This window comes from Centruroides vittatus, unplaced genomic scaffold (assembly GCF_030686945.1).
Source record: "Centruroides vittatus isolate TY-2023 unplaced genomic scaffold, ASM3068694v2 contig_884, whole genome shotgun sequence".
Taxonomy (NCBI): Eukaryota; Metazoa; Arthropoda; class Arachnida; order Scorpiones; family Buthidae; genus Centruroides; species Centruroides vittatus.
The window spans coordinates 1,801,932-1,814,944 of NW_027122576.1; the positions used below are offsets into that span (position 1 = coordinate 1,801,932).

At 32.1% G+C, this 13,013-nt stretch overlaps 1 long non-coding RNA gene across 1 annotated transcript in view; it reads left to right on the forward strand.

Annotated features, from left to right (window-relative positions):
* The first annotated feature begins 2,533 nt into the window (after positions 1-2,533).
* Positions 2,534-13,013, forward strand: part of LOC136983683 (uncharacterized) — a 45,282-nt gene continuing 34,802 nt past the window's right edge. The window contains exon 1 of the long non-coding RNA XR_010882077.1: positions 2,534-2,575. This is a non-coding gene — a long non-coding RNA (uncharacterized lncRNA). The remainder of the gene's footprint in view (positions 2,576-13,013) is intronic.

Consider the following 13,013-nt stretch of genomic DNA (forward strand, 5'->3'; position numbering starts at 1 on the left):
CTGTTGAAAAACGGGCATTATGGCTGGCTTTAATGTCTCTTCTCCTCTCTTCCTCCGCTAAACATTGCCCCCTTACACTGATTTTTCGCCATTTTCTATCCATTAACCTTTATTATTTTTATCAATTTATCCGTTTTATCGGCGTTTACTGCGTTTCTCCCCTTAAAAATGGCTTTAAAATTCGTAAAAGTAGACCCTGTAGACGTGCCTCCTCCTCCCTTATTTATAATTAGGAAAGTTGAGAAGATTGAAACTCGTGTCGTTCTGCATTCATTAAGCGTGTGCTTCGTCGTCTTTTCTTAGATTATTCTATTATTTTGCATTTTCTGTATTGTTTCTAATGCGGATCTCATTTAGAAGAGACAAATGTTTAAATATATCTTTAGCGGGAAACTATACACAGTTTTTATATTATTTACGCCTTAAAAACTTTAAAATTTTATAAAAATTCAATCCCTCTTATCAATCGATAAATAGTAAGAAACACTGCAAAACACCAGAAAACATTACCATAAACAATAGTACACAATCCAAAACACTACATAAACACTCGAGTAGTGTTATAGGAAACAATGAATGAATGCTACGAAACACTAGATAGAATTCTAGTGTTTCGTACCATTTATTGCTTCCTATAACACTACTCGAGTGTTTATGTAGTGTTTTTGATAATTTATAAACAGTGAATCAATGGATAGACACGAGGAAACACATCTTCATCCATGTTTACGGAAAGAAGTGAGGAAGTGTTTCGTGATATTCAAACCAAATATTTCAATGAAATTTTTTTAAATTTTTACACAGGCCTACCCTATAAAAGGCCTGTAGATTTAACAACAGGCTCAATTGTTAAATTATATAGAACCAAACGGGGAATAATTTAAAATATTAAAGACAATTGCTGAAACTCCAAAGTTTTCTGGAGTGTTGGACAATGTCCTCATCACGTTGCCTCATCCTCAGCATAAGAGAGGTGCACGAAGATGTTGTAGTGGAGCAACAACATTCTGAGGACAGATAAAGATCAGTTTTTCTTAATAGAAAATTTTTATAGGGACTGAAACAGACTTATATAAAAGGTATTGAAGTGCCCATTGTTTGACGACCTTCGTAATTCTTACATCCTGTTTTGCTTGAATTTACTAGACAGACATTGATGACTGATTCCCGAATGCTGCACGAGTCGTTTATAAGGCATGCGCTTATAGTAAAACGTGACTATTTAATTAAGAAGATGAAACAATGGATAAAACCCTGTTTGGATTTCATAATACCCATTTGATAACTGTGTTGAGCCTTGCCAACTTCGGCTCTCTCCTAATCGAAGTTTTCACCACGTTTCTTAGTGTTTAAACTCCAAACCGAGTTCATTTTATTCGTGTTTTAACACTTTAAAAAGTGATTACGAGTGTAATTTTATGATAAAGTTGCACCGTTTCGAATTTGACAGGTCGAAAATGTGTAAATTTGCACGGTTAGAAGCGGAGAAAAAAAAAGGTAAATTTATGTTGAAAATTGATAAAATTAAATAATTTTCAACCCAAAAATGCGTAATTTTACACTCAAAAATGTATTTCTGTTTCCTCTACATATAAATTTATACAGTTCTGAACGGAAAAAGGTGTAAATTTATGATAAAATTCACAAAATTTCGAATTTGAGACACGTAAAAATCCAATTTTTACCCACAAAAACGTATAATTAAAAAAGAATAATTTAAATAAATAATACATTCTTCATCCCTTTCGCATATAACATACCCCATTTAAATAAACTCGTATAAAATACATATCATCCAGAATCGGATGCTGGAGTGATGCGGAAGATCAATTACCGCATCACTACGCGTTTCGGGATAAGAATACGCGATTTAAAGAAGCAATTTTTACATAAGTCAGAATGGCTTTCACTAAGATCGGGAGTGATGCGGACAGATCAATACGTCGCGTGCTCAATTAACATCTCTCTACACGTCGCAGGATAAGAGGAAGACGTATCTGGCCCATAATTTCGAGTGTAGAAGTCGCAGATTTCCAGCAATCTTCTTACTTGTAATTGGATGAAAGGGAAGCAAATGTCCAAATTTTTTCTCTCTCTTTCTCTCTCTCTTCTTCTTCTCTTCTCTGTCTCTTCACTGCACGCGAGCGGAAACCCACGACCCAATTAAGAAATGCAAGCATGCGTGACAAGCTTCCTTCCCGCACACATCTAAAAGACCCTGAACTGCGGTACTTCACGGGTCCTAACCTATCTTCGTCAATTAACAGTACATGTCAATGTACGGAAGCTTAGAAGAAGGGAGGAGAGAGAAGGATGGTGGAAGAAAAAACTATATATTTTTAAGTATATAAATTTATATTTTAGTAATGTTATATATATATATATATATACGTGTACTCCAAAGGGGGGAGGGTGTGTGTATGTGTGTGTGTGAGGTTTCTTTTTAGCGGAATGACGCATTAATCACGTGATATACCGTTCGTTGATTGGCTAACCGATCAACTGGAACTCCTCCGCTTTTACAAGATTGATAGCTGAGAAGTGAGAGATGAAGTGGGCGGAGTTGTATGAAGTGGTAAGCTCTTTGCTTGAATAAATAACCTATTAATTGTAGATCATCTCCATAAAAGATCGAAATTTGATAATTTTCTAAGAGAGGCTGATTGATATGGCTTTATCTATCGCCGTTTTACAGTTGTTTTATCCTATTTTCCACGGAAATTTACGGGTTTTTGTATAATTAAGACCATTCTATCGATTGTCAGCAAAGACTACAAAAAAGTTCCATGCTGATCCGAATATTCGCTTTTATGTAATGAGCCTTTAAAGTTTCGATCTTTTAAAGGATGATTTTTGTAGTTTAAGATAAATATCTTATGTTTTTTAAATAATTTAAGGCTTGTGTTAGTTAATAAACGGTTGTTTACATTGCTGTGATGCTTCTAAAATTAAGGAAACTGTCTTAAAAACGTCTCGACGATCGCTGTTGTTTTCTCCTTTAAACCTCTCAAAAAGCTTCAAAATTTAAGAAACTGCTACAAAATTACTTTTTTAATTGTTATTTTTCTGTTTTACACCCTTTTAAAGCTTCTAAAATTAAGAAAATTGCGCAAGAAAGTCTTTTCGACCGCTGTTTTGAACCGCTCTAACTCAGGCCAAAATTTAAGAAATTGCATTAAAAGCCATCTTTTATGTTTTAGGCCCACTTAAAGCTTCCAAAATTAATTTTTTACTTCAATATCCCTCTTAATTCCGCGTAAAAAACGATAATTTAAACCCGTCTATCATTCTAACTTCGCCCAGGCCTGTTGATCTTCCTTATCCTTCACCAGACAGACACAGGATAGAGACCGCTCCTACACTGTATCCTACAGGATAAAGCGTTTAAAATTAAAGAAAAAAAAACTGTAAAAATTAAAAAAAAGAGAAAGTATGATTAGCAATTATCACCAGAAATGCAATTAGTATTAATGAAAATTGCCTGGAGGGATGAGAAAATTGTTAAGTGTGTGTGTGTGTGTGTGTTTGTGTGTACTTAATTTATCTCGCACGGGATACAGAAGGATTTTTATTAATTTTTATATAAATTAATTGTTTAATATTACATAAGGAATAGAACTCGTTTAAATTTAATAGTTTTCTACTGATTTTTACGAGTGGTAGAGACGATTTTATAATGTTGCGTGAGACATTTTCTCCCTCTTCCCCCCGTTTTTTTCCCTGTTCTTCTCCAATGTAGATAAAAGTAAAAGCACTTTTCGGATTTATAGCGTGTAGCACGATCTATATTCATCCAAGCAAGATGCATAATGACTATTAAACATTATCTTAAATTTATTTAACATGTTAAATAGTTATAAAATGCAATTTAAAGTCGAATTTGCATAATTCTCTTTTTTATGTATGCATAGAAATTTAATTCATTAATTTTAATACATTTATTGTCTTTCTACTTCAATGAATCTTTCGAATTTTTAATGATATTAAGACATATTATTTAATAATTAAAGTCAATTGTAGGTGTGTGTTAGTTTTCACTTCCTTTTTATAAGTTTTTTTTTCTATGTTTTTATGGTTAAAATATGTGTTTTATGATTAAATAAAGTCTTAAATTACATTCTAAAATTATTTTATAACTATTTAAGCCTTTAAAAATGAAAAAATAACCTTAAAAATCGTGCGAAAATCGAAGTAAAATCGTCATTTCAGTTGCCTTTTTATCCGAATTTTATGCAAGAATAAATACTTAAAAGACTTTTAAACGTGGAAAATAGCATAAAATATTCGAACCTCCCAACGACGGCCATTTTTTCTGGAACATTTCTTTTTTGGAGTGCCTACGAAATAACCTGCAAACAACGGCCACTGACTAATAAGGGCCATTCTTTCGGGTTCCTATCAATAACTGTTTGCTTAAATGTTTAAAAAAATTGCACAAAGACTAAGTTTAAACGTTCAAAAATTACTTTGCTAGCTTTAAAACCATTAAACGTAAAAGAAATCACAAAAATAACTTCTAAAAACTCAAAAATTAAATTAAAAAAAAAAAACAAAGAGATAATTAATTAACCAACGAACACAATAGAAATAACCGAATAAAACGTCCAAATTACATTTATAATTATTAAATTTCACGACCCAAACACAAAACTTCCCAAAACAAAGAAAGAAAAAAAAAAAAAAGCCCAATTTAGGCCCAAAAAAACCCATAAAATTCGAGCAGTTTGAAGCTGCAAACTCATTTAAATCACGAATAGAAAAAAAAGGAGGAAGGGGTGGAAAAAAACCAAAACACGTGGATGATTAAATTAAAATCAAGAACTTAGTTAAATTACTAATAAAGTTATCAATATTTAATTACGTATTTAGTAGAGACTTTCTTCCTGGCTAACTGTCATATGCAATTCGAATGTCATGAAGGAAGATTCAATTTTTAATTCGCTCCCCCCAGTTAATTTAACGACTATAATCAAGTATCTACGAATGACAAATGTAATTAGATTTCCTTTTATTTTTTATTATTAGTTTTTTTTTTTTTTTAAGTGTCCACAAGACAAACTGGAGTATATATATATTCAGCAGTAAAGGTAGAACATGACTGAATATAATTAATGTTTTTTAAAGATCACGTGTAGAAGTGAAGTAAATATTAATGACTTTAGCTAAGATTTAAGATCGTTGTCTGTGTATAATGAGTATTTAACTAGGTCTTCTTCTTTTTTCTCCTGTTTTATTTAATGTTCTGCTCTTCGATGCTGTTCTATGGTTAGATTATGCTTCGTTTATTAGGGGGTGTTGCTGGGTTTTGTTGTGTTTATATGGGAAGGTGTACCTGGATTTATTTTCTTCAGTTTTCGAGTGTTGTGTGAGAGGTAAACTCCCTCTTTAACACTTGGTTCTAAGCTTGATTTCCCTAATTTTTTTTTTATGGAGGTGTTACTGGGTTCTGTTTTGTTTATACATTGAGAATTTTTCAATATTTCACATTAAGGGGGGCGAGAGACTCTCTTTGACACAGCTCTATAGGTGGGTTACGCTTGAGATATTGTTGACGAGGTTGCTTTTGAGATTTTTTAAATATTTTTATAAGGTTTTCGTTGATTTATTGCGTTGTAATTTAATAAATATGGTTATTTTGTTGAGAATTTTCAAATATTTCTTACTAGAGAGGAATAATACAGATCCACTTTAATACTTGGTTAATTTGGATGTGGTTAATTTCTTTAATTTATATGAGGTTGTTATTAAGATTTTTGTTGAGGTTTTTTATGTTTTTTTGTTTAATTTATCACTACATAAACTCGAAAAATACTTAATTTATTCAGAATTTTCTCATGTTTCTCACTAAAGAGAGACAAAGAGAAGCTTTAGCATTAAGTTTTAATAGGTAGATTATGCTTAATTTCTTTAATTTTATCGAGGTTTATTCTTGTTGACTATGAAGACAATATAGTGCTTACGACGATCACTTTTCTTCTCCCTGTTATTTAGTTGAGACAAGCATTACGTGCGTATGTAGCTCGTTTCGGGCCTAATATGCCCCTCTTCAGTCAACTAAATATTAAGACGATGACACTTTACAACCAATGTTTCAGGCAATGGCACTTTACTACTAATGTTAAGAACGTTGGTTTTAAAAAAACTTTTTAAACTCTAAAACTTCGACTAAAATCAGACTGTTGCTTCACGGCACTTCAACTGTCGTGCTCATTAGCATATTCTATCGTGTCCGAGGTTAACCGATGCGGAGTTGGATTTTCGTAACTACGAATGAAGATTTTAGTGTATGTTAATTCTTATAATATGTTTATAAGATTTTTAACCAATTTCCATTTATCTTAACGCCTGGATATTTATTAATGCTGTTCTGACTCTTAAAAATTTCCACACTTTCTTTAAACTTCCTATTATATGCTTTAGGTTTTTTATGTAAAATTTTTATGTTATTTTGATCAATGTTACCACTGTTTATCGTGCAATGCAGGGAGAAGAAAAGCCAAGTGATCGTCGTAAGCACTATATTGTGTTCATAGTCAACAAGAATCAAGCGCGAAACGGTTTCAAGTCATTAATCGAGGTTTATTAACTTCGAAGATGCTTATTTTACAAAAAATATGTTTATTCTGATAAGAATTTTCGAATATTTTGCAGTATATACACATAGAAGGTAATCCCCTTTAACACTTAATTCTTTATACTTTAATTCTTTGATTGAGATTTTTAGAATTTTTATGAGGTATTATTAAATTTATTATCCTAAAAATCAAAAAATATACTTACTTTGCAGAGAATTTTCGAATATCTCTTTAGTAGAGAGACCCATATCGCACTTGCTTATCGTTAAAACTTACTTACGAACATGTGCAAGACATTCTTCACATTATGATGAGAAAGATGTGTGCGTGAGTCATCAACTACTTATTTTTTTAAAGCTTTATTTATTAAAAAAAATTCTATATTTGTGTATAGAACGGAAGTGGAACCACCGTTTTTTTTTATTCGTATGTATCAATGCTACGAAGCCATCGAGATGTGTAAAGATGCTGGACGTTTAACAGTAAGTCTACGGCTTTTTTGCCAGTGTAAACAGAAAATTTGCATAATATTTCGAACGCAGAACGTTCAAAATATTATTTTTAATATTTTTAAACCGTATAAAATTCATGGTTGCAGCGTATCTCTATTAGTTTTGGCTGAATTAACAGCTGAATAACAAGAATATCTTACGCTTTGATAGTCACACAATAGGAATCGTTGTCCCACTTCAATGGTTCTAAAACTACAGCATGACCCCCCCTAAAGAAGGAGAGAGCTCAAAGTTCCTTATATAATATCTCCCACTGCTCAAATTTTCATAATTTCATCTAGAATTCTATAGTCTCTTCACCCCTCACAATGATGTTCTTGTACACCAGACTGTGTCATAAGCACACTGTTTTTTTTTTTTAAACTTCCCGAGAATTTCCTTTCATATCGACCGTTTTCTACTAATTAAACTCCACGAAAAGGGTCTAATTATAAAGTTAAAAGCAGTTTTCTAGATAAGATTTCAGGATAGAGCGAGGGATTCTTCCTTGTTTCGGAATCCATAATACAGGAGAGGGATACAGGATACGCTTATTAGACGAATCTCTACATCTTTCTACGGATATACGAGAATAACTTTATAAAATTCCAAGCAATTTACAGAATTGGGAAAGCTTTTTAAGACATTTTTATAAAGAGTAATGCTACTGTTGACGTTTCACTTAAGGGAGAAAGTTGCTTCAAGAAGAAAGAAAGAAAAAAAAAATCACTTAAGTTTAAATTTCACAGATTAAGCGCTGTGTCTCCAGAATCGACAAGTAGATCCTTTGTCTTAATATTTTCTAGCTTAAGGCTAAGTTTTTGTGGATTAGATTCCAAAACACGTTCGAGCTCCCGATCGTTCAAGAATCTGTATTAGGAAAGTCAAGAAGAAGTAAAAAAAAAAAAAAGGGAGAGAATTCTTCTTAAAAATACAACAGCTATAAATTAGTGAGACCCAGATAACAAGTGGGACTTTGAGCTTCTATAATGTCCCAAAAAATAGGAAAGCTCTAAGAGGAAAAGAGCGAGAAAAAAAAAGAAGAGGAAACATCTGCCTCTGACATGTAACGCAGATGCATTTTTCTAGCTCTTCCAGGTGAATAAATATCGTTGTAAAAAATATAAATTCTCTACAATTTAACGAAGAATTGCATTAAATATAGAATTAATACTTTCTTGATTTATTTAAACTATTTAAATTGTATATAAAATCTATTTATGTGCTCCTAAAAAAGAAAGATTTATTTAGTTAAGTAACATTGGCCTAGATACGTGAGGTAGATCCAAGGTTTACTCTTATACTTTCTGTTACTTCTTCCTTTATACTACTCAAATTAGGTGAGTTTAGACGTGGTTTAAGTGTGGAATTTATATTTGGAGGTGGCAATATTTAAAATAAAGAATTTGCAGTATTTATTGAGGCTCAAGATGAAATTTTTATTCGTTTTTCTGCTCTTTATTTTACATTATACAGCTCAAAATGGGTAAGTTTAGATGTAGATTTAAGTCTAGAATTTATATTTGAAGGTAATAATATCGAGAATATCGTTTTATAAGCTCAAACAGTAAAGTATATCAGTGAGGAACAAGATTTTAACTCGTACTTATTAGACTTTCTTTAGTTATATCAACCAAAAATGGTGAGTTCGAATGCGGATTTAAGTCTAGAATTTATAATTTTGAGTTATAGTATTAATAATAATCGATATACAGTGTTCTGGCATCATCCAGTTAAGCATCACTGGCCAAGAGCGTGAGGAGCAAGAACTTTTATTCCTCTTCCTGTTCTTTCTAACCGTTACACGGTTCAGATTTTGTAATTTTACATACAGATTTAAGTCTGGAATTTATATTCAAGGGATAGAAACGTGGAAAATAAAGAATGCAGGGCGTTAAAGCAACCTAAAAATGACTTTAAAGTATGAAAAATGGCACGGTCGATAAATTATGATCGAAAATTTCAGGCTATACATCATACACACAATGTTACTTTTATGCTAGAACACAAAATAACTTTTATCTGAAAAGAACAGCGTAGATAATTGTAATTTGTAACGATTCTCCGTTTGCGATAAAAATAAGACATTTGAAAAAGGACCAGTGTTGACTTTGGCACAAAAATGGCGATGCTATCTCACTTGTAGTAATTTGAATCGAATTAGAAGGTCTAAATAGCTTCCTCTACTACAATTATTTATACAGGAATACGCTTATACCCTATATATTTACGTCCCTAATTCTTCTTAAACAGGAAGGGTATTCTAAGAATTCTCAAGAAATTCTCCATTTCTCGATTAAAAATACATATTTATGATCAAAAATTCTTCACCCAAATATAGAAAAATTGTATTTTTATGCTTCTAGAGTGTATATTTTTTTAAATTATTTAAATCATGGATAACCTGAGACTTGCTGGAAAATGAAACTTTGAAGGTGACTTTGGACCGAGCACGTGATAACTACTGCACTTTGATAATAATAAATTATCCTTACAGGGTTTAAGTCCTATTCCATTTATATTATTTGACCCGAAACTAAGCGAGTTGAACAATATACGCTATGATCTACAACTCTACTCCATGCAGATGAGATAGAGACAAATTGCTTCACGACAAAAGTAATTGTCACTGGGTTAAATCCCGGTCAAAAACAATTTGTTTTGACAGTTATAAAGCACAATAAAACACTACAAAGTCCTATTTTTCATTCGAAATCCACCCCCTCATAATTCAAAAATTATTAAACAAGCATCTTGGAGGATGGAGATGAGATTCTGTATGCTTAAAGTGCATTGTTAGTAGGGAGCGTTAGGAAATTGTTAGTACAGAATAGATTAAAAAAATTCGATTTAAATGATGTTTAAAAGTATAAAATATATTCACGCCAGTAATTAAATTGTTTAAATTCGAGAAATCCTTCCCAGTTTCAAGTCTTCTCGCAGGAATAGAAGACCGGAAATTGGATGGATTTATCCACGTATTTTAATATTTATTCACCGGAAATGTATATTTTAATACTTTATAAAGTAAAAAAAATTAAATTTTCTTACAATTGCAAAGGTTATTTTGTATAAATTTGTAAAAGTAATAACGTTTGTAATGCATAAGTCGTGCGTATTTTCTCGTGTCAAACCGTCTTCATTAGTGGAAGATTTTTGAAGAAAGATGCGAAAGATTTTTATTTTAACTGAAATGTTTGTATTATGAATGAATGACCTCTTGTCTATCAACTCTTCTTCTTTGGGATAATGTTAAAGTTACACGCAAACTTTCCTTAGCCTCGGGTTATAATATGTTTTCTGTTATAACCCCAGGCGTTACAAGGTAGTCCAGCTATTAAACCGGTTGTTCTCTTCCGAATTCATCAAAGGGGTCCTCGAGTATATATAAATTTATCTATATTTAATGTATTGCCTAGAAAAAAAACAACGCTAATATTTGTACCTCAAAAGAAAATTTTTTCGAAAGACGACCCAACGTTTAGTTTAGACGATGATGCAGTTTGGCGGGAGAGGCAGGAAGATAAAGCTCGTGCTTTGAACTTGTGTAGTTTTGTTTTTATCTTCATTGAACGGCTGATGACCTATAGTCGATCCTCATGACCCTCCTCCTGCTCAGGTAGTACCACATTGATCCAGGTGTTGACATGTTGAGAATCCCGATACGCATCACGTACCGCCTAATAGCAACGTTTTGTCAAGGTTAACTTAGAGATATAAGAGTGTGGGAAGGATTTTTTAAAGTGTTTTATAACCATAAAACCGTAAAAATATTATAATTTTGTACATTTTTTTAAAATAGCGATAAAAAATGTATCGAATTTAAAGTAGTTTAATCGATCAGAAAGGCGTCGGATGAAAGTTATCTTCTCTTTGTTTTTGTTGTTCGAGTAAAGGTCATAGGTCAAGCTTCGGACGTGACGTCGAAGGATTAAGTGGGGAACCACGACCTCGTCATTCATTACTTTCCAAAACGTTGCAATTTTCATTGACTCAGCGTGACGATAGGTAACACGAAATGGGTCGCTCCTGTCAGGTCAAAGTTCATCGCCACTTGTTGCGATTCACTGACAGGTTAATGAGTGACCTACCGAGGATGATTCACATCAAAAGGTGCGACCCTTTTTTTCATATATACCACATAAAACCCACTATAAATATATATATATAGTACTACATATAGGCCTATATATCTTTGGTCTCGAACACGGGACAGATTAATCCTTCATTTTGATCCCTACCGAAAGAAGAATGTTTGAACTCTGACCCTCAGCTCGTCTAGAAGCGAAAGGCGCCGGGTGACGTATTTTACCAATGCACAGTGATGATCCGGAACAGTTGATCCTAGTTAGTTCAAAGGTTATTCATAGATGAGAATGACCTTTGAACTTACGGGTGAAGTTATTGTAACAGCATTAAAGCAAATTTCGTAGAGTGTTATATTAAGGTGAATTAAAGATCACGATCTGTGATATATAAGTTGACCTTTGAGGCTAACGATACAAATTATATTCATTTTAATAAATTAACTCCAGAGATTTTTATGTTAGAAAAGTATATTTGAGTTACGATAGCAAAGAATAAAGATCGGGTAATTTAATATTTTCGGCTTTGGCCAATTAGTCGAAACTCGTATCGGGTTACGGTAACAAAAATAAATTTCTCCTTTGTTTACTATCGTTTACAGCCTCTGATAAACTATAAGATTATATTGCAAGAGTTTCAAGTAACCCCCAACTTGGAACGTAAATCATACCAACAAACACAGCAAACTGCTCGAATATTTCGAATTTTCTAAGGCTTTCCTGCTTAAAAAATCGATTTTTCTCGCGATTAAAGTGCTTAAAATTGTTATAAATTAATTAAATTTAATTATAAATTAAACAGAAGTTGTAAGAGCTTCGTATAAACCGGAACTTGCGACATAAATCATGCAGCAAACACAAGAACTAGATGAAAAATTCTAGTCTTGGTAGGTTTTTCCCCACTAAAAGAAGTTTTGAGAGGTTTTCCCCTGCTAATACCCCCAAATTATCCTTGAAAATTATCAAATTTTATTATCAATTAAGACCATATTACAAGAGTTTAATATAGGCTAAACTAAACTCAGAAGGTAAATAAAATCTCGCAACTAGTTGAAAAAATCGAATTTTGGAAGGGTTTTTTTTTCATAAAAACGTGTTAAAATATGCTAAAATTATTCTTAAACGATCAAATTTAATTATTCATTTTATAAAAAATTTTAATATTTATTAAACAAAATAAATTACAGCTTACATGTTTACTACATTAAAAAAAAAATGGCGGTTTGTCAGGTTTTTCTTGTATAAAAACTCGCGTTTTTAATATTAAAAAGTTAGCAAAAAATCTCTAAAAACTATGTAAAACTTCCTCAAAAGATTAAATTAAATTAATTAACAAAAATCCTAAAATTAAATGTAAAAAAAAAAACACACGCCCTTATAAGAGTCATACAGTTAATCTACGTCACAATTAATGAGAATTTATTCCCTAATTCCCTATTTTCCTACAAATTCCGAATTAAAAAGTGCATAAAACGACACGAAAAACGTAGGGAAAAGCTATAAGAAGGGTAAAAAGAAAAAAAATCATGCGATACTGATTAACAAAATAAATTAAACCCCCCTTACTAGGAGGGGTGTGAAAGCTCGGGGCTTCTACACGGTAGCAACGCAAGGGGGGGTTCATCAGGTGGCTACAACAGTTCAAATACCCTCTTTAAAATTCACCTCCGGATAGTCATTTGACCTTAAGTAATCCTTCATCTGTTTGGCGTACAATAAAGTGGATAATTACAATAATGTGGAGTGTTATTATAGACAAACTCTTTGGTTTAAAAAGTATAATGACAATCAAACGAGTTGGGTGTCTTTGGAGTGCAGTTTTTTGGTGAGAATATGTATTTTTTATATTTATTTTTTCTTTA